The 25,215-nt window shown below is 39.0% G+C and overlaps 1 protein-coding gene and 1 pseudogene across 4 annotated transcripts in view; both read right to left on the bottom strand.

Moving 5' to 3' along the window:
* NRDC (nardilysin convertase) overlaps window positions 1–25,215 on the bottom strand; it is a 101,166-nt gene that overhangs the window by 70,824 nt on the left and 5,127 nt on the right. The gene's annotated exons all lie outside the window — the stretch shown is intronic.
* On the bottom strand, window positions 529–23,594 carry LOC118020368 (annotated as a pseudogene).

The raw sequence follows: 25,215 nt of genomic DNA, 5'->3' as shown, positions 1-25,215 counted from the left end.
TATAAAACAGTTGATAAAAATATTCCTCGGGGCACCTGGGTGGCTCAGTCGGTTAAGCATCTGCCTTCGGCTCAGGTCATGATCCCAGTGTCCTGGGATTGAGCCCTGCATCGGGCTCCCTGCTCCGCGGGAAGCCTGCTTCTCCCTCTCCCACTCCCCCTGCTTGTGTTCTTCTCTCACTGCGTCTCTCTCTGTCAAATAAATAAATAAAATCTTAAAAAAAAAAAAATACTCCCCTGGGGGAGCCTGGGTGACTCAGTCAGTGGGTTGAGCTTCTGACTCTTTGGTTTGGCTGAGCTCAGGATCTCATGGGTTAGGAGACCCAGCCCCCCTCCCCCCAAAACAGGCTCCTTGCTAGGTGCAGAGTCTGCTTGAAGATTCTCTCCCTCTGCCACTCCCCCCGACTTGCATGTGCACATGTTCTCTCTCTCTCTAAAATAAATAAATCTTAAAAATATATATATATTCCCCTGGATTGTACGAGAAGGGAGACAGGGACCACTGATAAGACATGGTATATGATATCAATCAGACTTGGCTTTTTTCTCCTGCTTCATCTGAGGCTGGACTCTCCTCATTTTCAGTTTCTCCATTTTTCTGCAGATAAGTCTTCATTTCTTGGTTAGCCACTTCAGCCTGTTTTCCCTTTGCTCCCCTTCTCCCCTTTGCACTTTTTTGTCTAAAGATTTATCCTTTCCTGTTGCCTTTTTTGGCTTCGTTTCCACTTCTGCAGGAGCAGGTTTAACTGACAACCTTGATGACCTCCTCTTGGGTTCCTCCTTTGTCACCCCCTCAGTGGAGCTGACCTTCCTCCTCTTGAGTATCGTGGTGGGGCAGGTGTGCACCAGGTGCCTGCAGCCACAGGGGCAGAAATCTTTCTTGAAGCTGGGCTGCCTGGCCACTGCCACTCCTCCTGCCCTATCTATGAAATGTTTTATGTAAACCTCATGATAACCACAAAGCAAAAATCTATGGCAGAGATACAAACATAAAAAAAAGGAGAGACTGAACAAATCACCATGGAAAACCACCAACTTACAAAGGTAGACATAAGCAGAAGGAAAAGGAAACAATGGAGAAACAAAATAACCAGAAGGCAAAAAAGATGACAGTAGTATATCCTTACCTATCAATAACCCCCAAAGGTAATGGATTAAACTCACCAATCAAAAGGCACAGAGTGGCTGAATGGATTAAAAAAAAAAAAACAAGACCTGACTATATGCTGCCTACAGGAGACTCAGTTCAGCACTAAAGACACACATAGGTTAAAAACAAACAAATGAAAAAACCCCACATAGGTTCAAAGTGAAACCAAAAGAAGGCAGGCATAGCCATACTTTGATCAGACAAAACAGACTTCAAAATAAAGTCATTATATAATGATAAAGGTGTCAGTTCATCAAGAAGATATAACAATCATAAACATGTGTGCTGCCAACACTCAAGCAACAAAATATATCAAGCAAATAATAACAAATCTTAAGGGAAAAGCAGACAACAATATAATAATTATAGGAGAATTCAATACCCCACTATCAGCAATCGGTAGATCATCCAGAGGGAAAATCAAGAGGAAATACTGAAATTAAACCACACTTAAGAACAAATGTACTGGGGTGTCTGGGTAGCTCAGTCAGTTAAGTGTCTGCCTTCGGCTCAGGTCATGATCCCGGGGTCCTGGGATCGAGCCCCACATCAGGCTCTTGCTTGGTGGGGAGGCTGCTTCTCCCTCTCCCTGCTGCTCTCCCTGCTTGTGCTCTCTCTCTCTCACAAATAAAAAAAAACTTTAAAAAAAATGTACTCAATAGACATACAGAACATTCAATCCAACAGCAGCAGAATACACATTCTTCTCAAGTGCACACAGAACATTCTCCAGGATAGATCATATGATAGGCTACAAAACAAATCTTAGCAAATTTAAGACTGCAATCATACCAAGTATCTTCTCTGATCACAATAGTATGAAACTAGCCATCGACAACAAAAGGAAAGTGAAAAGATCTACAAATATGTGGAAACTAAAAAAGACACATCTAAACAATTAGGTCAAAGGAAAAATCAAAAGAGAAAAAAGATATCCCAACACAACTGAAAATGGAAATATAATATATCAAATATTGTGGGACACAGCAAAAGCAATTCTGAGAGTACAGTTTATAGCAATGAAGACATGTATTAAGAAATTGGAGGGGCACCTGGGTGGCTCAGTCAGTTAAGCGTCTGCCTTCGGCTCAAGTCATGATCCCAGGGTCCTAGAATCAAGCCCCGTGTCAGGCTCCCTGCTCAGCAAAGAGTCTGCTTCTCCTTCTCCCTCTGCACCTCCCCTCCTTGCATGTTCTCTCTCTCAAATAAATAAAATCTTAAAAAAAAAAAAGAGCAAAAAAACAAATGGAACTACATCAAACCCAAAAGCATCTGTACAGCCCAAGAAATAACAATATGAGGGGCGCCTGGGTGGTTCAGTCGGTTAAGTGGCTGCCTTTGGCTCAGGTCATGATTCCAGGGTCCTGGGATCGAGCCCCACATCGGGCTCCCTGCTCGGCGGGAGGCCTGCTTCTCCCTCTCCCATCCCCCCTGCTTGTGTTCCCTCTCTCACTGTCTCTCTCTGTCAAATAAATAAATAAAATCTTTAAAAAAAAAAAAAAAGAAAGAACAATATGAAAAGACAACCTACAGAACAGGAGAAAATTTTTACAAACCATATATTGGATAAGGAGTTAATATCCAAAATATATAAAGAACACAGTCAACTTAATAACAACAAAAACAATTCAATTAAAAAATGGGCAGAACTAAATAGACACTTTTCCAAAGAGAATATCAAAATGGCCAACAGACAAATGAAAAGATGCTCAACATCATAGTTATCCAGGAAATACAAATCCAAACCACAATAAGGTATTACCTCACACCTGTTAGAATTGCTATCATCAGGGCGCCTGGTGGCTCAGTTGGTTAAGCGACTGCCTTCGGCTCAGGTCATGATCCTGGAGTCCTGGGATCGAGTCCCGCATCGGGCTCCCTGCTCAGCGAGGAGTCTGCTTCTCCCTCTGACCCTCACCCCTCTCATGCTCTCTCTCTCATTCTCTCTCTCAAATAAATAAATAAAATCTTTAAAAAAAAAAAAGAATTGCTATCATCAAGAAGACAAGAGACAACAGGTGCTGGTGAAAATGAAAAGAAAACCCTTAAACATTGTTGGTAGGAATGTAAATTGGTCCAACTACTATGAAAAACAATGTGGAGATTCCTCAAAAAATTTAAAATAGATCTACCATGTGATCCAGCATTTCCATCTCTGGGTATATACCCAAAGGAAATATAAACAGGAATTTGACAAGAAATACACACACCCATGCTTATTTCAGTATTATTCATAAAAGCCAGGATATGGAAACAACCCAAATGCCCAAAAATGGATGAATGAATGGATAAAGTAAATATGGCAATATATACACAATGGAATATTATTTAGCCAGGAGAAAGGACAAAATGGATAGACCTTGAGCACATTATGCTAAGTGAGATAAGTCAGACAGAGAAAAACAAGTTCTGTAGGGTATTATTTATATGTCGTATCTAAAGAAGTTAAACCCGTAAAAAAGAGAATAAAATGGTGGTTGCCAGGGGATGGGATGGGGTGGGAGTTAAGAGGAATGGTGTTTAAGGGTACAAACTTATAATGAACAGTGAACAAGTCAGAGAGATTTTATGCACAATATAATGAATATAGACAATACTATAATTATGTAATGTGATAAACATCACTATATCAGCAATATTTCAATATATAAATGTATCAAAGTAACATGCCTTACACCTTAAACTTACACAATGTTACAACATGCCAAATTTATTCAATTAAAAAAAGAAAAAAAAAAGTCAGGCTAGCAGAAACTGGGAAGAATAATGTGCAAAGAAAGACAAGGAAAGGAGCCTCTGGCTTAAGATGAAAGACTGAACATATGGATTTATCTACTTTCATACCAAAAATCACATGTAAATAAAAAAATTTTGTGGTTATATTTTGTTTTGGTTTTGTTTGAGAATAAAATCATGACAGACTCAAAATAGAAAAGGACACTGTTAGCAGATCAGAAATTTTTAGGGAGCCTGGGTGGTTCAGTTGGTTAAGCATCCAAGTCTTGCTTTTGCCTCAGGTCATGGTCTCAGGGTCTTGGGATTGAGCCCTGCGTCGGGCTCCGTGCTCAGCACGGAGTCTGCTTGAGATTCTCTCTCTCTTTCTTGCTCTCTCTCTCCCCTGTGCCCCTCCCTCTGCTTACATGTGCTCTCTCTCTAAAATAAATACATCTTTTTAAAAAGTAGATATTTTTTAAAATAATAAATAAAACAGCACCCCAACCTCTCTCCTCTCTTATCCTGCTTTAACTTTTCACACCATTTATCAACACTTGGCTCCTTCCTTCCTTCCTCCTTCCCTTCCTTTCTCTTGTCTGCACCTTTAGAATATCAGCTCTGAGGGCAGAGCTATTCTTTTTCTTCACAGATATACCACAGCACCAGAGACATTGTTTGGCACTTCGGAAACATTTAAGAAATGTTTGTTGAATGAACAAAAGAAGGTTAATGCCTGATACATGATAGGTACTTAATATCTGCTAAATGAAAATCTAACTCCTAGTTTTATAAAACTAAATAAAAGTATATGTACACATGTACACATTAAATGTATATGAAGGTATCACAAAAGAATTAAAAGGATAGAAACCAAATATAACAGTTATATACAGAAAGAGAGGAATAATAGTAGAGCAGCATACAAAAGAACTTCCATGCTTTATAATTTCCCTATACTCCATAATTTCTGTACTTTTCCAAACTTTTGTAATAAAAATGTTAATTTATTATTTGTATAATAAAAGTAATTTAATAAAAATTCAAAACCCACTAGTTAACAAAATAAGAACAAACACACAAAGCCCTTAGCTTTATAGAGGGTTAACTTTCATAAATCAACATCAAAGCCATTTAAAGAGTCATGAAAAAAAATGTCCTTTATCATCACTTCTATTCAACATTGTATTGGAAGTCCTAGTCAATGAAAAATGATCCAAAATATAAATAAATAAATAAGGCAAATATATTGAAAGCTAAAACAATTCATTGTAAAATATATGATTACCTAGAGAATGCGAGAATTTAGAAAAACAAAACATGAACAAAAAGATCATGAACTTTCCTCTATACCAAAGATAACCAATTTAAAGAAGTATTTTATTTATTTATTTGAGGGAGAGAGAATGAGAGAGAGAGCACATGAAAGGGGGGAGGGTCAGAGGGAGAAGCAGATTCCCCGCTGAGCAGGGAGCCCAATGCGGGACTCGATCCCGGGACCCCAGGATCATGACCTGAGCTGAAGGCAGTTGCTTAACCAACTGAGCCACCCAGGTGCCCTAAAATGAGATTTAAATATGAGACCCTATTCACAAAAACAACAGAAACTATAAAATACCTAAATATATACTTAACGTTAGCTAACATACTACATGTGTTAACTTACATGTCTCAACATGTCTTAATTTCATCCTCACAATAACCCTAATTAGTTATTATTACTCCCATTTCATGGATGAGGAAACTGAAACACAAAAAGGGTTTTTCATTTGCCCAAACTTGGCAGAGACTGAACCCAAGTAGCATGGCACTAGAACCCATTCTTTTCACTACTACTCACCACAATCAACATAAGGAAAACTAGAAAACTGCAGAAGAAAATAGAAGACCTGACTAGTCATACCATACTGTTGAATGGGATGACCCAATATTGTAAAGATATAAATTCCTCCCCCAAATGAGTCTCTAAATTCAAGGCGATTCCAATAAAAAAAAAAAAAACCAACAAGATTTTTTGTGGATCATGACATACACACTGATTCCAAAATTCATGTGGAGAAGAGTCACATAAATAGCAAGTTTTCTGTTTTTTTTTTTACTTGAGAGAGAGAATGAGATAGAGAGAGCATGAGACGGGGGAGGGTCAAAGGGAGAAGCAGACTCCCTGCTGAGCAGGGAGCCCGATGTGGGACTCGATCCCAGGACTCCAGGATCATGACCTGAGCCGAAGGCAGTCGCTTAACCAACTGAGCCACCTGGCAAGAACATTTTGAAAATGGAAAACAATGAGGGGAAATGTCCTTACCAATTATAATAATATAAATTTTTATTTTTAAAAATTTTTTTAAAGATTTTATTTATTCATTCATTTGACAGAGAGACAGCAAGAGAGGGAACACAAGCAGGGGTAGTGGAAAAGGGAGAAGGAGGCTTCCCGCCAAGCAGGGAGCCCGATGTGGGGCTCGATCCCAGGATCCCAGGATCATGACCTAAGCCGAAGGCAAACATTTAACGACTGAGCCACCCAGGCACCCCTAAAAATATAAATTTTTAAATCAATTGAATTCAAACAGTATATTGGTATAGGAACACTTACAGATCAATGAAAGGACATTCTAGAAACAGCAGTGTTTATAATACTGTTACAACACTATTTATAATTCATTAATGATGCTGAAAAAACAGGCAATTCATCTGAGGGAAAAAAACATATCTACCTCCTTACACTCAACACATAAATTTCAGAGAGATTATAGAGCTAAAAGAAAAAAGTTCTAAAAGTATTTTTTAAGTATTTAAGAGGAAATCTTGTTATAATATTGGGGTGAAGAAAAATCTGTCCTCAACAAGACACAAAATCCAGAAGTTTATAAAGGAAAAAAAATGGAAAGATTTCACTGTACTCTAATTTAAAACTTTTCTAAAACAAAGCATCATAAACAAAATCAAAGAGCAAACTGCATACAGGCATATCTCAAAGATGCTGCAGGTTCCGTTCCAGACTGCTACAATAACAAATATTACAGTAAAGCGAGTCAAATGAACTTTTTGGTTTCCCTGTGTATATAACTTAATGTTTACCATATATTGTCATCTATTAAGTGTGCAAGAGCATTATATCTAAAAATAAATAAATACATACCTTAATTTAAAAGTACTTTATTGCTAAAAAATGCTAATCATCACCCAAGGTTTCAGTGAGTCGTAATCTTTTTGCTGGTGGAAAGTCTTGCTTCAATGTCCACAGTTTCTGCCTCATGATGGTAGTGGTTGCTGAAGGATGGGTTGGCTGAGGCAATTTCTTAAAATAAGACAACAATGAAGTTGCCTCTGCATCAACTGACTCTTCCTTTCACAAATGATTTCTCTATAGCATGCAATGTTCTTTGATAGCATTTTATCCACAGAATTTCTCTCAAAATTAATCTTCTCAAACCCTGATGCTGCTTTATCAACTGGGTTTATGTAATATTCTAAATCCTTTGTTGTCCTTTCAGCAATCTTCATAGCATCTTCACCAGGAGTATAATCTATCTCAAGAAACCACTTTCTTTGTTCATCCATAAAAAGCAACTCCTCAGCCATTCAAGTTTTATCATGAGGTAGCAGCAATGCAGTCCCATCTTCAGGCTCCTCTGCTAGTTCTCTTCCTCTTTCCACCCATCTGCAGTTCCTTCCTCTACAGAAATCTTAAACCCCTCAAAGTCATCCATGAGAGTTGGAATCACCTTCTTCCAAACTCCTGCTCATGTATTTGCGGACAGTTTGACCTCTTCCCATGAATCACAAATGTTCTCAATGACATCTAGAATGGTGAATCCTTTCCAGAAGGTTTTCAATTTACTTTGCCCAGATCCATCAGAGGAATCACTATCTATGGCAGCTATAGCCTTACAAAATCTGTTAAATAGTAAGATTTACAACAAGTCAAAATTACTCCTTGATACATGGGCTGCAGAATAGATGATGCTGTGTTGGCGGGCATGAAAACAACATTCATCTCACTGTACATCTCCATCAGAGCTCTTGGGTGACCAAATGCATTGCCAATGAGCAGTAATATTTTTAAAAATCTTTTTTTTTTTCTAAGCAGTAAGTCTCAACAGTAGGCTTAAAAATTCAGTGAGCCATGTTGTAAACAGATGTGCTATCATCCAGGCTTTGTTGTTCCATTTATAGAGCAGAGGCAGAGTAGATTAAGCATAATTCTTAAGGGACCTAGGATTTTCAGAATGGTAACTGAGAACTGGCCTCAATTTAGAGTCATCATGAGCTACCATTAGCTCCTAGCATGAATCAGCCTGTCCTTTGAAGCCAGGCACTGACTCCTCCTCTATAGCTATGAAAGTCCTAGACAGCATCTTCTTCCAATAGAAAGCTGTTTCATTTACACCGAAAATCTGTTGTTTAGTGTAGCCACCCTCCTTAATTATCTAAACTGGATCTTCTGGATAACTTGCTGCAGCTTCTACATCTTGCTGGTTCATCTTGTACTTTTTGCTTTTTTAAGGTATGTATGTATGTACGTATGTATTTGTTTGAAAGAGAGTGAGCAAAAGAGAGAGCATGAGCAGGGAGAGGCAGAAGGAGAGAGAGAAGCAGACTCCCCTGCTGGGCAGGGAACGTGGACGACGACACAGGGCTCAATCACAGGACCCTGGGACCATGACCTGAGTAGAAGGTAGACATTTAACCAAAAGAGCCACCAGGCGCCCCTTCACCTTGCACTTTTATCTTATGGAGACAGCTTCTTTCTTTAAACCTCATAAACCAACCTCTGCTAACTTCAAAATTTTCTTTCGCAACTTCCTCACCTCTCTCAGCCTTTATAAAATTGAAGAGAGTTAGGGCCTTGTTCTGCATTAGGCTTTGATTTAAGGAAATAATATTCTATCCAGAATACTCAAACCTTCTCCATATTAGACTGTTTTGCTTTCTTATCATCCTTTCATTTGTGTATTCACTAAGTAGTACTTTTAATTGCATTCACAACTTGGCTAACTGGCTCTTAGTCTAGCTTTCAGTCTATCTCAGCTTTTGACATGCCTTCCTCACTAAAATTGTTTCTAACTTTTGGTTTAAAGTGAGAGACAAAGGACTCTTCCTTTAACTTGTACACTTAGAGGTCATTGTAGAGTTATTAATTGGCCTCATTTCAATACTGTTGTATCTCAGGGATATGTTAAGAGTGTTCACTGAAGCAACGTTTGATAGAGAAAAACTGGACATCACCCAAATGTCCACAGATAGATGAATGCGCAAATAAATTATCCTATAGCCAGCCATAACATAGCATACTATATAGCCTTCAAGACCTCATTTTCATATATAGTGAGAACACAGTGACACAGCTTCCAGCCTTTAACTGCTATTTCTAGGCCTAGATAGATAGTGCTAAATCATTTTAGGTCAAAAGAGGATACTTGGGGTGCTAACTTTGTAATTACATAACTTGTCATTACTTCCCCCCAAACCATGTAGCCTCAAATATTTATATGTATACAAGATGTCGCTCTTTCTCTAAGAAGACTTCTCTTCCTCTACCTTATTCACTCTGTCTTCCTTTATTTGGTTTCATTCTCCCATTGCTCCTGTACTGACATGGGAGACCAAAGCAGATTTTTCAAACCATGTCCAAGAATCAAGAGTATAATATTATTCTCTCTATAATAAAGTATCCACCCATGCATTTTTATTTGTTCCTTAACAAGCTAACTTTTTATGAAGAAATCTACTTTCAGTCACTAAAATTACCAGTTAAGAGCTCACATATTTAAATCCAAAAATACTTGAGACCACATGGTGGAGATGGGGAGAGTGATGACAAGTTACATAGTTACAAAGTAAGCCCTCCCAAATACCCTCTTTTAACCTAAAGAGATTTAGCACTGTCTAGATATGGAATTAACAATTTAAGTCTAGTGCCTTAGTCATTAATTACTCTACAGCACATTTGGAATTTTAGACATCTTTGCATTTAAAACTGCAGGCCTGGCTCAAGAAATCAATAAAAGCATTAAGTATTGTTATGCCCAAAAAAGCTTTAAAAAATCAAATCCCGGGGCACCTGGGTGGCTCAGTCGGTTAAGCGTCTGCCTTCGGCTCAGGTCATGATCCCGGGTTCCTGGGACAGAGCCCCGCGTCAGGCTCCCTGCTCAGCGGGGAGTCTGCTTCTCCCTCTGCCTGCCGTTCTGCCTACTTATGCTCTCTGTCAAATAAATGGGTAAAATCTTAAAAAAAAAAAAAAAAATTGGGGGTGGGGGGATAGGTCAGCCTGGTGACAGGTATTAAAGAGGGCAAGTACTGAATGGAGCACTGGGTGTTATATGCAAACAAGGAATCATGGAACACTACATCAAAAACTAATGATGGGGCGCCTGGGTGGCTCAGTTGGTTAAGCGACTGCCTTCGGCTCAGGTCATGATCCTGGAGTCCCGGGATCGAGTCTGCTTCTCCCTCTGACTCTCCCCCCTCTCATGTGCTCTCTCTCATTCTCTCTCTCAAATAAATAAATAAAATCTTTAAAAAAAAAAAACAACTAATGATGTATGGTGATTAACATAAATTTTTAAAAATCTGTTCTCCTTAAAAAAATAAAAATTAAAATAAATAAAAATTTTAAAAAATTAAAAAATCAAATCCCTGTTTAGCGCTTTGCCTACAATTCTAGGCCAGCTGCAACTCTCAAGTTAAAACAGCCCGCATACTAAAGCTGATATGACCTGCCTATGTCAACTAAGGCTTTCTTGCCCAAGCTGCGTCAGTTTAAAGCTAACCATACTGGGGCGCCTGGGTGGCTCAGTCGTTAAGCGTCTGCTCTCGGCTCAGGTCATGATCTCAGGGCCCTGGGATCCAGCCCCGCATTTAATTTAATTTAATTAATTAATTAAAATAAATAAATAAAAATAAAGCTAACCATACAACAGTTAAAAACAAAAAACCCTGCATGGTACAACATAGTTCCTGCAAATAACCAAGCTCAAAAAACCCACGTCTCCTTACTTGTTAAAACATAATACCAAGCCACCCCATTTAAGACTCACCAGAAGTACATTTGGCTCCCTAAATGGCAGTCCTTCCCCATTTCTCAAGGTTCCTTTGCTATGGAACAGCTGTTAGGTTATTAGGTGTGACTGATCATTTTAATAATGGCCCCAATTATTAACCTGACTAATCTTCCCACAAGACTTAGAGACTATTTCTCTCGATCCCTTGAATCTAGGCTAGGTTTGTACATTTTGTCCTATACATTGTGGTGAAATTGATGTGTGAGTCCTGGAGTCTAGGCCTCAAGATGTCTTGCAGCTTCTGTCTTTATTCTCTTGGGACTCAGCTGTCACCTAAAGTAATAAAAGCCACACTGAATAAGGAGACATTGTGAGCAGAGAGAAGGCCCACTTCCTTGTTGTCCTCACCAAGGCCCAAACATGTGAGTGATGCCATCTTAGGTACTCTAGCTCCAGCCAACCCACCAAATGAATGCAGTCACACAAGTGACCCCAGGCACAAAAAGTACCTAGTTATCCCATAGAATTTTAAGAAATAATAAATCATTGTTGCTTTGAGTTACTTAAATTGTGAGGTAGATTGTTACATAGCAATATTAATATACTAGGAGAATGCAAATGGTTGAGCAACACCATTTCTGGATATATATCCAAATGAATTTAAAGCAAGGACTCAAACAGGATTTGCAAATCAATGTTCATAGCAGCATTATTCATTATAGCTAAAAGGTGCAAACAACCCAATGTCTATCAACAGATGAATGGATAAACAAAATGTGGTATATACATACAATGGAATATTATTCAGCTTTAAAAAGGAAGGAAAAATCAGGACCCCTGGGTGGCTCAGTTGGTTAAGCATCTGCCTTCGGCTCAGGTCATGATCCCAGGGTCCTGGGATCGAGACCCGCATTGGGCTCCCTGCTCAGTAGGGAGCCTGCTTCTCCCTCTGCCTGCCACTACCCCTGCTTGTGCTCTCTCTCTCTTTCTCTCACAAATAAAATCGAAAGAAAGAAAGGAAGGAAGGAAGGAAGGAAGGAAGGAAGGAAGGAAGGAAGGAAGGAAGGAAGGAAGGAAGGAAGGAAGGAGAGAAAGAAAGGAAAGAAAGGAAGGAAGGAAGAAAGAAAAGAGAAAGAGAAAGAAAGAAAGAAATTAATTCTGACATATGCTACAACATGGATGAATTCTCAAGATATGCTAAATGATGTAAGCCAGATACAAAAGGACAAATATTGTATGATTCTACTTACATGAGTTACCTAGAGCAGTCATATTCACTGGAAGAAAGTAGAATGATAGGGGCACCTGGGTGGCTCAGTCGTTAAGCGTCTGCCTTCGGCTCAGGTCATGATCCCAGAAGCCCACATCAGGCTTCCTTCTCAGCAGGAAGCCTGCTTCTCCCTCTCCCACTCCCATTTGTGTTTCCTCTCTCAATGTCTCTCTCTAATAAATAAAATCTTTAAAAAAAAAAAAAAAGAAGAACGAAAGAAAGTAGAATGATAGCTACCAGGGGCTGGGAGGCAATATTTTCTTTTTTTTTTTTTTTAGATTTTATTTATTTCTTTGAGAGAGAGCGAAAGCAAGAGATTGCAGAGCCAGAGGGAGAGGCTGACTTGCCACTGAGCAGAGAGCCCAATGCGGGGCTTGATCCCAGGACCCTGAGATCATGACCTGAGCTGAAGGCAGACACTTAACTGACTAAGCCACCCAGGCGCCCCTACAAGAGTATTTTCAAAGAGGTTGAGAAAACATAAATGTACTACAACTGGAAGTGGAATCTAATACATATTACCACCACTGTTGGTAAAAATTTGTAATGGAGCAGAAAAAAAGGTTTAGTTGGACAAATTTACCCTTTGTGAGGCGTTTCAAAGCCTATGATTATTCATTGTCTTATTCATCAGCAGTACTTTACAGAAAATATTTGAATCTATCATGTATCAGTGAGACAGTAGTGTCATTTACTCTTGTAGACTTTACAATGATCAGTTCTGTGAATTTTTTTTTCAGAAACAGAAGCTGAATATCTTGAATTACCTTACTACAGAGAGGTTTGATGGCTTAGCAATGGAAACACTTTATTACAATTGAGTTCAGGACAAGATTGAAATTTTTCTGAAAAAGAACAGCCTTCAACCACTACTGTCAAACACCAAATGGCTTTGGAAATCAGCTTTTGCTGAAGGCTCCATAGTGTTTCTTAATGAACTCAACCCAAAATTACAAAATAGCACTTATGCTAAACATCTTATGGTAAAGTCATTTCAACAACAACTAATGTTATCTGAATCACCCATAATGGCAAGCTGCTTTATACATTTCCTGTGCTGTCAAAAGTTAAAACCAGAAGCCGTATCTCCATTCCAACACAAATTTCCAAGTTATGTTTTCCAAGCAAACTATAGTTCCAGCAATGTTTTTCAGATCTTGGTACAAGCAGAAAGGAAATTTCCGTATTTCAAAGTCCTTTTAACTGTGCAAAGACTCCATCTAATTGAGGAGTTTCCACCTAATTTTCAATCAGAAGTGATTAATCTACAATGTAACGACATGCAAAAGGGCAAAAATATCACAAGAATCTAATGGAATTCTATAAATGCTTTCCAAGCAATGAATATGCTAAATTAAAAAAGCACACACTCAATGGACTGATATCAGTATTTGGCAGTACCTGTCAGGATGAAAACACATTTTCAAAGATGAAATAAGTAAAGTTTCATTACAAATCAGTATTAACAGATGAACAGTTGCAACTGACTTTGATAATGAGAAACACTATGAACCCCCCCCCCAAAATGTTATCCCAATAAAAAGAATTCCAGTCTTCTCACTAGTTGATCTGTATTATCAAAAAAGTACTATTACAGGCGTCTGGGTGACTCAGTCAATTAAGCGTCTGCCTTCAACTCAGGTCATAATCTCCAGGTCCTGGGATTAAGCCCCACATCAGGCTCTCTGCTCAGCAGGGAGTCTGCTTCTTTCTCTCTCTCTCTCTCTCTCTCTCTCTCTCTCCCCTTCTACCCCTCCTCCCTGCTTGTTTTCTCTCTCTCTCTCTCTCAAATAAATAATCTTTTTTTTTAAAGTACTATTACTCTATCTTGAACTTAATAAAAATTTTATTTAAAATTTGCAGAAATCTAAAAAAATTGCAGAAATTTGTTCTCTTCCTTGTTATAGAAGTACCTACATAATATCTTTAATTTTGCCTCTTGACTGATAAAGCCTAAAATGTTTGTTATATAGGCCTTTACAGAAAACATTTGGTGACTTCTGGGATGCAGACTTCAAAAGGTGTGCTTGGACAACTGGTTGTATGTATTTATACAACAGTAATAAAATTAGATCCATACCCAAATATAAAAAGCAAAACTGTAAAACTTCTAGAAGAAAATAAATCAGATGAAAAAAAAGCACAAAACACAAAGATGAAAAAATCTGATTAAATTTTGAGACTTTATAAACAAAGGGTGAAAAAAGCTATATAGACTTAGAGAATATATCTGTGATTCATATACCCAATAAAGGATTCAAAATATATAAAGAAGTCTTACAAGTCAATTTTAAAGAGGAAAAGAAAGAACACCTCCCCCTAAAATAGGCAGTTCATAAAAGGAGAAATTCAAATGACCAGAAAACACGAAATAATGCTTGATCTTATTAGTAATAAGAGAAAACACAGGGGCACCTGGGTGGCTCAGTTGGTTAAGCCACTGCCTTCTGCTCAGGTCATGATCCTGGAGTCCCAGGATCGAGTCCCACATCAGGCTCCCTGCTCGGCGGGGAGTCTGCTTCTCCCTCTGACCCTCCTCCCTCTCATGCTCTCTGTCTCTCATTGTCTCTCTTGCAAATAAATAAATAAAATCTTAAAAAAAAAAAAAAGAGAGAGAGAGAAAACACAAACAAAAGGACTTTTTAGAAGAGAAAAATAGGGACACCTGGGTGGCTCAGTTGGTTAAGCATCTTACTCTTGATTTCTCCTCAGGTCATGATCCCAGGCTCATGAGACTGAGCCCTGGGCTGCGCTCTGCACAAGGAATGGAGCCCACTTAAGATTCTCTCTATCCCTTAGCCCCTCCCCCTCCACTCACGTGCTCACACGCTTGCTCTCTCTCTCTCTAAAAAAAAAAAGAGAGAGAATCAAATTTTTTTAAAATCTAACAATATCAAGAGTTGGTAGAAAGGTACAGGAGGAGGAACCCTAATGCTCTATTGGCATAAATGTAAAATAGTACAGCCAATTAGAAGAGTACTTTAGCAATATCCAGTTAAAAATGAGTTGTTTCACTTATAGGTATATAGATAAACTCTCAAATGTGTGCCCAAGGAGTCATGTATAAAATCTTCACTGAATACTGGGAACAGTTAAATGTCCAACAATCAGAGAAAAGATAAATGGTGGCATACTCATAAAAAAATAACAGAAAATTGGGAATAGGGCGCCTGGGTGGCTTAGATGGTTAAGCATCTGCCTTCGGCTTAGGTCATGATCCTGGGGTCCTGGGATCGAGTCCCGCATCGGGCTCCCTGCTCAGCGGGGTGCCTGCTTCTCCCTCTGCCTCTCTCTCTGTCTCTTAAGAATAAATAAATAAAATCTTTTAAAAAATGGGAATAATCTAAATGACCAATAATAGGAAAACAGATAAATTATGATGTATTCATACAAGATATTACTAAACAGCATTTAACAGAGTATTATACTTATTAGCACTGACAAATCTCAAAAGCAATGTTAAACCAAAAAAAAAAAAAAACAGGTTATCAGACATCTAATATTACAATTTCTATTTATATGTCTTAAAACAATATACACTGTTTACAGATAAATGCATGATAAAAAGTATAAAATAAACATAGGAATGGTATACATTTATATATCTAATTTAGATAGTGATTAATACTGGGAAAAGAGGGTAGGAAATGAAATGGGAGGAGCAGTTATAAAGAATTTCAACTGTATTGGTACGGTTTTATTTCCTAAAAAAATTTTTTTAGGGGCACCTGGGTGGCTCAGTCAGTTAAGGGTCTGCCTTTGGCTTGGGTCATGATCCCAGGGTTCTGGGATTGAGCCCCGAATCGGGCTCCCTGGCCTCAGCAGGGAGCCTGCTTCTCCCTCTGCCTCTCCCCCTGGCTTGTGCTCTCTGACAAATTTCTGAAACAAAAGCGAGAAATAAAATGATTAAAAAAAAAAAAAGACTGAAGAATGTATCTTTATATAACAATCAGGCCAGAGGTGAAAAGGATGAAGGAGTCAAGAGATGGAAGCAAGAATATGAGACAGGCACTAATCTAGGCACTGGGGATACAGCAGTGAACAAAACAAACTCCTTGTTCTCACAAACCAGTAAATATATAGTATATCAAATGGCAGTAAGTGCTATTAAGAAACATAACTGTAAGAAACAGTATAGGGGGTGCCTGGGTGGCTCTGATGGTTAGGCATCTGCCTTTGGCTCAGGTCATGATCCCGGGGTCCTGGGATGGAGTCCTGCGTGGGGCTCCCTGAGGAGGGAGCCTGCTTCTCCCTCTGCCTCTGCCTCTCTCTCTGTCTCTCATGTATAAAAAAAAAAAAAATCTTAAAAAAAAAAAAAGAGTATAAGGATTGGGAACCTATGCAAAATTGTTACTTTATATAAGGTGCTGGGATTATATAAGGTGCCTGATGTGGGACTCGATCCTGGGTGCTATTTAAAGCCAATGAAACTGAATGAGATAGCACAGAGAGCAAAGGAAAACAGGGAAAAGAAGAGGTCGGAGGACTAAGGCCTCGGCACTCCAAAATTTAGAGGTCAAGGAGATAAGGAGGAATCTTCAAATGAGGCAGAAAGAGAAGTAGAACAGTACTGATTGACCCGGGAGCCATTTGCAAAAAGCATTTCCAGAAGAAAAGAATGATTAACCATGTCATATGATACTGAAAGGCCAAGTAAGATAAGAACTTAAGAACTAACCAACTGTAAAGGATATTGGTGATCTTGAAAACAGCTATTTTGATATAGCAATAAATGAGAAAAGACCACTCTGAGTTCAAGAAATAATGTGTCAACTATACATTAATAAAAAAAATATTTTAATGATGCTGTGGAACATATTAATGGCAATGAAAGATAGAAATCATATATTAAATGAAAAAAATTACAAATTAAAATGGACAGTCTCAAAAAAAAGAATGGGAATAAGTGAACTGCAAATTTCAAGTACAGACAATTCTTTTTTTTAAGATTTATTTATTTATGAGAGAGATCAAGCGCACACATGTGCATGTGTGAGTGGGGGGAGGGGCAGAGGGAGAGAACCTTCAAGCAGACCCCCTACAGAGCATGAAGCCCCACTGGATCCCACAACCCATGAGATCATGACCTGAGCCAAAACCAAGAGCTGGAGGCTCAACTAACTGACTGAGCCACCCACGTGCCCAAGTATAGACAATTCTTATAACAAGCTTTGCTATAAAGAAAACCAAGAAACTTGGGGCGTCTGGGTGGCTCAGTCGTTAAGCGTTTGCCTTCGGCCCAGGTCATGATCCCGGGGTCCTGGGATCAAGCCCCGCATCAGGCTCCCTGCTCAGCGGGAAGCCTGCTTCTCCCTCTCCCACTCCCCCTGCTTGTGTTCCCTCTCTCGCTGTCTCTCTCTCTGTCAAATAAATAAAATCTTAAAAAAAAAAAAGAAAAGAAAACCAAGAAACTTGAGTAGCTGGAAGGGCGTAACTCAGAGGGGATGTGGAATAAAGAAATATCTTTTCCCTGAAGACGAACAATTACAACGTATTTGTGTACTCATGGAAATGACCCAGTAAAAGGGGGAAACTGATGATGCCAAGTGGAAGGGGGAAAATTGCTGGAATAATTGATGGATAGTATCAATAAAGGGGATGGGAGCTAGTGCACAAATGGAGCGATGGGTCTTAGATAGAGGTACAGATATGTGACTTACTAGTTAACAGAAGAAAAGGCATGCAAAGATTCAAAGTGACAAACTCTCTCCGTACAAAAATTTCAGAATAAGGGGGAAAGATAAACTGAACTTATAAAAAATATAAAACAGCTTGAAAAAAATTGCTACAGGGATACATAAAGGAGTAAATAACTCACATGTGGGAGGGGAAGACTGAAGTAAGAGAAAGGATTCACAAGGGGCACCTGGCTGGCTCAGTCAGTATAGCATGTAACTCTTGATCACAGAGATTACATACATACATACATAAAAGGATTCGCAAAGGAGGTAATGCTTCAATTCACAAGGCAAACGTGACCAAAGAGTACAGCATGTGCCAAGAAAAAGAGTACAAAACAGCACAACAGAAGATAAAGCTAGAAAGAAACCAAAAATTGAGGGGCTTGGAGCTTGTCTGTCACGGTAAGAAGTACGCTTAGAAGGAACCAAATGACAGAACACCCATTTACACTAATCAGTGCTCGGTACCTGCTCAGAATGTGTTTTCACAGAACAGCATTTTAGGCTATCATGTAATAAGAGCACTACCTAATAGGGTAACTGTAAAGATTAAATGAGGTAATCTACATCAACTCCTTAGAACAGGGCCTAGTACATAGTAAGCACTCAACAAATACCAGTTATTATTATTAGGAGAAGCAAGATTACTGTTAGTTTTAGTAATAAAAATATAAAATCTCTCTAAACACCTCTCCAAAGGACCAAGTTAACTTTTCAAACTACAATCTACTTCCAACCCTTCTGAAAACAGTTAAATTCTGGTCCAACCATATAGTTGAGCCCTCCCAGCCACCAGCCACCACCACCCCCCCCCCCCGCCCCACCAATACTAGAATAAAGGGCCTATAATCTACTCAGTTTCCTGTGAGTTGGAATTGACTTCATTCTGGGAAACAGTATGAATATGAGGCCTATGTCAGAGTGGAAGTCCCAGACCAATCTTCTTGCCTGCCAGGTCTCCCAATTAGAGAATATCCTTGAAACAGACCAGATGACCAGAGGTTACTCTACATACGTACCAAACTCATTATGATTGGGTTCACTCTCAAAGGACTCTGTAGGCTTCTTAGGTAAAGAAAATTTGACAATCTATCTTTTAAAATGGTAATGATTAAATTATGGCATATCTACACAATGGACCACTAGGTAGACAAAGTAAATTGAAAAACAATAAGGGGGCACCTGGGTGACTCAGTCATTAAGCATCTGCCTTCGGCTCAAGTCATTATCCCAAGCCCTGCATTGGGCTCCCTGCTCGGCAAGAAGCCTGCTTCTCCCTCTCCCACTCCCCCTGTTTGTGTTCCGTCTCCCGCTGTGTCTCTGTCAAATAAATAAATAAAATCTTAAAAAAAGAAAAATAATAAGAAAATGTTCATGACCATTTTTAAATGTATATCAAAACAGTATGGTACTGGCACAAAACAGACAAATAGATCAATGGAACAGAATTGAGAGCCCAGAAATAAACCAATGCACGCTTATATGATTATGACAAAGAAGGCAAAAACAGACAATGAGGAAAAGACAATCTCTTCAATAAATGGTGGCGGAAAAACTGGAAGCTACAGGCAAAAGAATGGAACTGAATCACTTTCTTTTTTTTTCTTTTTTCTTTTTTTTTTTAAGATTTTATTTATTTATTCATGAGAGACAGAGAGAGGCAGAGGGAGAAGCAGGCTCCCAAGGAGCAGGGAGCCCGATGCGGGACTCGATCCCAGGACGCTGGGATCATGACCTGAGTCGAAGGCAGACTCTTAACCATCTGAGCCACCCAGGCGCCCCTGAACCACTTTCTTACACCATACACAAAAATAAACTCAAAGTGGATTAAAGACCTAAATGTAAGACCTAAAACCATAGAACTCCTAATAAAACACAAGCAGTAATCTCTTACGCATCAACCTTAGCAATATTTTTCTAGATATGTTTACCCAGGTAAGGGATAACAAAAGCAAAAATAAACGGGGATTGTATCAAACTAAAAGCTTTTTCAGAGAATGAAGCCATCAACAAAACAAAAAGGCAACCTCCTGAATGGGAGAAGGTATTTGCAAATGATACATCCAATAGGGGGTTAACATCCAAAATAAATAATCAACACCAAAATATAATCTGCTTAAATATGGACAGATGACCTGAATAGACATGTTTTCAAAGAAAACATACAGATGACCAACAGAAACATGAAAAGATGCTTACTAATCACAAATCAAAACCCAATGAGAAATCACCTCACGCCAGTCAGAATAGCTAAAGACAAGAAATAACAAGGCAAGGGTGTAGAGGAAAGGAAACTGTTGTGCACTATTAGTGAATGTGTAAACTGTTGCAATCACTATGGAAAACAGTATAGAGGTTCTTCAAAAATTAAAAATGCAAGTACCAGAGGATCCAGTAATTCCACTTCTGGAAAAGAAAAACGAAAACACTAATCCAAAACTGCAACATTGGGACGCCTGGGTGGCTCAGTCGTTAAGCGTCTGCCTTCGGCTCAGGTCATGATCCCAGGGTCCTGGGATCGAGCCCCGCATCGGGCTCCCTGCTCCGCAGGAAGCCTGTTTCTCCCTCTCCCTCTCCCCCTGCTTGTGATCCTGCTCTCACTGTGTCTCTCTCTGTCAAATAAATAAATAAAATCTTTAAAAAAAAAAAACTGCAACATTATTTACAACAGCCAAGATATGGAAGCAAGTTAAGTGCCCACTAATGGATGAATGGATAAAGAAGATGTGATGTACATACACATGGAATATTAACTCAATCATGAAAAAGAATGAAATCCTGCCATTTGTGAAAACATGGACATTATACTACAGGACATTATACTAAGTGAAATAAGTCAGACAGAGAAGGACAAATACCTTATGATTTCATTTACATATGGAATCTGAACAAAATAAACAACAACAAAGAAAAACAGACTCATAAATAATAACTAATGATCCCCAGAGGGGAGACGGTGGAGGGATACCTGAAACAGGTAAAGTAAATTAAGAGATATAAACTTCCAATTATAAAATAAATAAGTCACGGGGAAGAAAGTACAGGATTGGGAATATAGTCAGTAATACTGTAACAATTTTGTGTGGCGACAGTAACTATACTTATCATGGTGAGTATATGACAATACAGATAATTTGCAAATCACTGTGTTCTACACCTGAAACTTATATATCAAGTATACTTCAATTAAAAATATATATACACAAATTATAAATGCATAGGAATAAAGGTTATAAAAATGTAGTTACAAGTGGTTAATGCTGGATGGACTGAATACAAGGATTTTTAACATTTTCTTTTCATGATCTAAATATCCTACAATGACCATATAATAACTTTTATTTACTGACTTTTTTCATTATTAAAAAGTAAATAATACTGGGGTGCCTGGGTGGCTCAGTCGTTAAGCATCTGCCTTCCGCTCAGGTCATGATCCCAGAGTCCTGGGATAGAGCCCCGCATTGGGCTTCCTGTTCAGTGGGAAGTCTGCTTCTCCCTCTCACAATTCCCCCTGCTTATGTTCCCTCTCTCACGGTCTCTCTCTCTGTCAAATAAATAAATAAAATCTTTAAATAAATAAATAAATAAATAAAAAGTAAATAATACAAGTCAAATTCCTTCCACCTTTCCTTAGAGAAATAAGCTTACTATCATTCCTAACCATCTCTGTACATATCTAAACATAAAAAATTGTATTTTAGGTAAACATATAATGGGAGGTGCTATTTTCTCCTTTTAAAAATGGAATTATACAGGACGCCTGGGTGGCTCAGTGGGTTAAACGGCTGCCTTCAGCTCAGGTCATGATCCCAGAGTCCTGGGATCGAGTCCCACGTCAGGCTCTCTGCTCAGCGGGGAGCCTGCTTCTCCCTTTGCCTGCCACCCCCCCTGCTTGTGCTCTCTCTCTCTCTGACAAATAAATAAATAAAATCTTTTAATCTTGGTAGCAACAAGCTTTTTTCATTCAACAATAAATCACAGGACATCTTTCCATTTCAATATATAAAACCATCTCTTTTTTTTTTATGGCTACATATTATCGTCATTATATAACTATATAACTTAATCTTTAGCCAACTAATGGACAATAAAGTTGCCGATTTTTTGCTATTACAAACAGTGCTGCAAATATCATTTAATAATTGGGAACATATTAAAACAATAACTAACATTTGACTGCTAACTATCTGCCAAGCTCCACAAGCTTCTACATGAATTAAATATACTACAATTATTACTGTATATATTATTATTACTTGTATAATTTATACTTTCTTCTGTAACCTACCCATTCATACTGTTTTCCTTGAATATCAAGTAATTTTTTTAAAATGATTTTATTTGGGCGCCTGGGTGGCTCAGATGGTTAAGCGTCTGCCTTCGGCTCAGGTCATGATCCCAGGGTCCTGGGATCGAGTCCCGCATCGGGCTCCCTGCTAGGCAGGGAGCCTGCTTCTCCCTCTGCCTCTGCCTCTCTCTCTCTCTCTGACTCTCATGAATAAATAAATAAATAAATAACATTTTAAAAAAATAAAATGATTTTATTTATTTGCCAGAGAGAGAAAGAGGGCTCAAGAGAATGTGAGAGCACAAGCAGGAGGAGTGGCAGGCAGAGGGAGAAGCAGGCTCCTCGCCGAGCAGGGAGCCTGATGTGGGACTCGATCCCAGGACCCTGGAATCATGACCTGAGCCGAAGGAAGACGCTTAACCAACTGAGCCACCCAGGCATCCCAAGTAATTATTTTTTTAATCTAAAAATTTAATCTAAAAAAATTCTGGAGCGCCTGGGTGGCTTATTCAGTTGGGCATCTGCCTTGGGCTCAAGTCATGATCCCCGGGTCCTGGGATCCAGCCCCAAGGCGGGCTCCCTGCTTAGCGGGGAGTCTGCTTCTCCCTCTCCCTCTGCTCCTCCTCCCCCCACTTGTGTGCTCTCACTCGCTCTTTCTCTCAAATAAATCAATAAAATCTTAAAAATAAATAAATAATAAAAATAAAAAATTTCTGGCAGAATATCCAAGAGTTCCATGAAAACATCTAGCGTATGAGCATTCATGGATTTATACATTCTACAAATATTATTTGAGAACCTACTATGTGCTGGACACTAAGTGAACAAGAGGACATGGTCTCCATACTCATGGGTTTTCAGCCTAGCTAAACTGAGTTAATAAGGGGAAAAAAAAAAAAGTAAAAAAGGGAATATGTATATGTCAATTAGGGAAAGACTAGTATATATCAGTGCACACCATTCAATACACAATTATAGTTACCTTTTTTTTTTAGATTTTATTTGACAGAGCACAAGCAGGGGGAGTGGCAGGCAGAGGCAGAGGGAGAAGTAGGCTCCCCGCTGAGCAGAGAGCCTGACGTGGGGCTCGATCCCAGGACCCCGGGATCATGACCTGAGCCGAAGGCAGATGCTTAACCGACTAAGCCACCCAGGCACCCCTATAATTACTCTTAAACCAGTCTTGCCTCATCCTATGGATCTAAACTATCTTTAATCTTCTTAAAAACTGGTTTACTTATGTCATTTTCATGATCAAGAACCCACAACTTCTCTTAGTACTTCCCAAATAGACTTCACCCATTCTCTACATTAGCTATTTCAATCTTTACCACTGAAGGTTTCCTGTTTCCCACCACTTCCCCCACAACTTCTAAAAAACCACTTAAGTAAACTCCAGTGCCTACTTTACAGAGCAAAAAGTCTATAAAGAATGCTTTCAACACCGAACCACCTGCATCCACGCTCTTCATTACACATTCCTCCATTTTCGATAGAGATTTTCTATTTCTCTAAAACCAATCCCCTCGGGGCACCTGGGTGGCTCAGTCGTTAAGTGTTTGCCTTTGGCTCAGGTTGTGATCCCAGAGTCCTGGAATCCAGCCCCTGCTCCGCAAGAGGCCTGCTTCTCCCTCCCCCACTCCCCCTGCTTGTGTTCCTGCTCTTGCTATCTGTCAAATAAATAAAATCTTTAAAAAAATAAAGTAAAACCAATCCCCTCATGAATATTCTTGACCCTGTCACCTCACAATCATCTAAGGATCTTGTTCTTTCTATTATCTCCTGTATCTTCAACCTCTTTCTCTGATTCTTTTTTTTCTCAGGCAATAGACATGCTCATGTCTCTTCTGTCTTGAAAAAATTCTCCCTTGACCACATATAATACTTTACCCTAAAACCTCCTCATCCCCTCCCCTAGAACCAAACTTCTTTAGAAATATCTATCTCACTATCTAAAATTTCTCACTTTGTAACTCACTGCAATCTAGCTTCTGCCTCCCTACCATTCCTTTGAAACTGCTTTCACCAGGGCCAAATAATTTCTTGGGTCTCCACAAGACTATTCTCAGTTCTTACGTTACCTGACTTCTCAGAATAATCTAATAATGAAATACTTAAAAGAATTTTCCTTCAATGGCTCCTCACTTAAAAAAAGGGTGGGGGGACCCTAGCATTTTCTCCCACTTTCTGACTTTCCCTTTTCAATTTCAATGATTTATGAGTTAAAGGTCTCAGCCTTGGAGAGATTAATGTGCTCAAGGTCACATAATTAATGATGTAAAACTAGATACACAAAGGACTAAGAATGCCATACTTTATACATTCTAGCACCTATTACATTTAATCCATTTGTGCTTCAGTATCTATCTGCTCCCTAACTCTACAGGGGGCTAGATGAACTAGAATTCTTTTTAATGGGCTAGAGATCTTTTTAATGCTATATCTTATTTCCAAAAGAAACATTTTAGTTAAGAATGTTCTTCCTGGGATGCCTGGGTGGCTCAGTTGATTAAGCGTCTGCCTTCAGCTTGGGTCCTGGGATCGAGTCCCGCATCAGGCTCCTTGCTCAGCAGGGAGCCTGCTGCTTCCTCTGTCTCCTGCTCCCCCTGGTTGTGCTTTCTCTCTCTCTCTGACAAATAAATTAATAAAATCTTAAAAAAAAAAAAAAAAAAAAAAAAAGAGGGCGCCTGGGTGGCTCAGTTGGTTAAGCGACTGCCTTCGTCTCAGGTCATGATCCTGGAGTCCCGGGATCGAGTCCCACATCAGGCAACCTGCTCAGCAGGGAGTCTGCTTCTCCCTCTCCCCTCCCCCTTCTTGTGCGCGCGCGCTCTCTCTCTCTCACTAAAAAAAATTTAAAAAAAAAAAGAATGTTCTTCCTATTCTTACCAGCCCATCAGCCCACACTGAAGAAATTAGTCTAAGGAATGGTAACAAAGATACATTTATTAAAGTCATATTAGTTTTCAGAAGATTCAATGTATTTCAACCACAGACAGCACCCACTTTGTTAACTGAGCTTGAATCTCACAAGGAATTTGTCTCTACATTACAAGACTAAGAAAGTACAACTGAAATCAAGTTTTAAATTCAGGTATCAGAACAAGGGGT

The sequence above is a fragment of the Mirounga leonina genome, unplaced genomic scaffold (genome assembly GCF_011800145.1).
Source record: "Mirounga leonina isolate KUSES-001 unplaced genomic scaffold, KU_Mleo_1.0 Mir_173, whole genome shotgun sequence".
Lineage (NCBI taxonomy): Eukaryota > Metazoa > Chordata > Mammalia > Carnivora > Phocidae > Mirounga > Mirounga leonina.
This window is presented reverse-complemented; position numbering and strand designations above follow the sequence as displayed.